Source organism: Frankliniella occidentalis, unplaced genomic scaffold, assembly GCF_000697945.3.
Source record: "Frankliniella occidentalis isolate FOCC.00 unplaced genomic scaffold, Focc_3.1 Scaffold69, whole genome shotgun sequence".
Lineage (NCBI taxonomy): Eukaryota > Metazoa > Arthropoda > Insecta > Thysanoptera > Thripidae > Frankliniella > Frankliniella occidentalis.
In genome coordinates this window covers 1,681,194-1,683,434 of record NW_026267199.1, presented here as the reverse complement: position 1 = coordinate 1,683,434, position 2,241 = coordinate 1,681,194, and the positions used below count along the sequence as shown (strand labels likewise).

General features: G+C 48.7%; 1 protein-coding gene across 3 annotated transcripts in view; it reads right to left on the bottom strand.

Annotated features, from left to right (window-relative positions):
* LOC113204569 (uncharacterized) overlaps nucleotides 1-2,241 on the bottom strand; it is a 27,949-nt gene that overhangs the window by 15,723 nt on the left and 9,985 nt on the right. The gene's annotated exons all lie outside the window — the stretch shown is intronic.

Genomic DNA, 2,241 nt, shown 5'->3' with positions numbered 1-2,241 from the left:
AGGCAGCGCCGTTGCGCACGGTGACTCGGCGGGTTGCCTACCGTCACTCTCGCAGGCGCTCACACAGCCCCTGCCCGTGACGGGCTAGGCAGCGCTGTTGCGCACGGTGAATCGGCTGGTTGCCTACCGTCACTTCCACAGGCGCTCGGATGCCCCGCCAGCTGGCGTGTTTCGCATCTCTTTATTAGTTTTAGCAGATGATACCTTAAATCTTTTCACAGAATATAAAGAATACATAAGTAACTTTAAGGTGTCAGCTGCCTCTAACTCTCGATAAGCGGCAAGATTGTAAGTAACAAAACAAATTTTAGCTAATTACGAGAGAAAATAAGAACATCTTCCTGTTCTAAAATTTGCACCCTCAGCTTTCAGGATAGATTCTTGATTAAGATTTGTGTCCCACGTTGGTGCGCTTTTTCCCCTCTCACATCCGTGGCCGCGGACGCGCCCAGCCTTCAGCCGCGGACGCGGCCTGCTCGTCTTTTTAGAAACGCGGCGGCGGGAGAGACAGCTTTGAGCGAGAGAGGCGCAAAGCTGAAAAACCTTCTCTATCCCCGCCGCGAGCTGGGCATCCTCAGGACCTTGGCGCCACGAGCAGGGCAACGTAAAAAAAATAGGAAGGGGATTCGGAGAGGATCGAACATTTAAGGGCTGGAACATGCAAAAGGGCAAGACATTTTTGTTCCATTGACCCATTGACCATTGACCCATGACCAAGTGCGACGTGCAATCTTAACTTTTTAATCAGGCAAATAAAGAAGGACCACCGTTCACTGTCAGCCAAGTTTCCTCGCGAGCTCTGCATCTCCTGGGACGAAGCGGAGAGCGGCTGGTGACGGGTCGGCCCGGCCGGCTACTGGATTGGGCACGCGCCCCACCCCAGCGGGGCAGCAGGTGTCTGGCGAGGCGAGGCCCGCCGCGGGCCGCCTAAGTAGTACGGTTATCTTGTTGTGAGGAACGGGTACCCGGTCCGGCGCGGTCCAGCGGTGCCCAGTTAGGTAACAACTCGTCCTCGAGGGGAGGGGAAGGGGGGGGGGGGGGGTCCACGGCGCGGCCGCCGTTGACCCTTATCCGTCTGTTCATCCGCGACATGCGCTCCAATCATAACAAGAATCGGCCGCCAATGCGGTGAGATTTATGTTGGCGCCAACCATTCCGGACCAAAACATGTTAATGAACTGGCGACATGATCGCAGCTTTCACATCTTCTTCTAAGGGAAGTTAAAAAGTTTTAAGCAAAGCACACCCAGAAGACCGTTTAGTCCAGAGAAAGAAATTCAAAACCGACGAAATTTTAGCTTTAGAGACCAAAATTTATCCGTGGCGATGAAATAATTTAGTCTAGCTGACTTAATTTGATTGGTGCGAACATATTTAGTTAAAAATAGGGTTACTAAATTTTAGTCGGTTTTAGGAACTAAATTTTGTTTCTTACAACCCTGATTTAGTCGTACCAACTAAATGGTTCTCTCGGTGCATCATTGAATTTTTAAAAATACATTTATCTGGAAAGTAACTCAAAAAATAGGAGCTGGGTGTACTACATTTCAGTGACACCTTAATGAAAGCGCTAGAAAATTCAAGCTGGCACTTTTTTTTTCCTTTTAGAGTAGTGCAAACCGAGACGTGCATGGCATGCAGGACGGAACTGAACACACGACAAGACACGACCTTGGGGTAAGTGATTCACCGCGCGGCACCCGGAGAGGCATTGTGTATGCATTCAGGCACGAGCAAGAATGTTGACAGACACGTTTCAAACGGGGGAAAAATAATCTGGGTTTAGGTTGATCTCGAAACTTAAGCCTTGGGCCTGCATCATCTCATCCCTCCCCCTCTCTCCTATAACCCACCCACCACCTTTACCCCCAATGAGAAACAGGAGCACACTAAAATGACACAGGACTTTTTCGTCCATTGCAAGATGCAACGGTGCAGGATGCAATAATAATTATTAAACCTAAGCATTGGCAAATGTGTATATTTGGAAGACACGTGTTATTTCTGTTTGTCTAGCATAAGACAAAATGTTGTCAATATTTAGTCTTGCAAATTTCAGTCCTGCAATAGATGCGCTTACATCAGCATCTTTCAATGGACAAAAAAGGTCTCTTGTCATCTCAAGTGCAGGCTCACTGGTGTTACTGTGGTATTCTGTCCTTGACTAAGGCAACCGATTAAGGAAACTCCAACAGCGGAGCATTTTCGTAACCTTGAGGTTATGGCAAACTGGGAACAGGG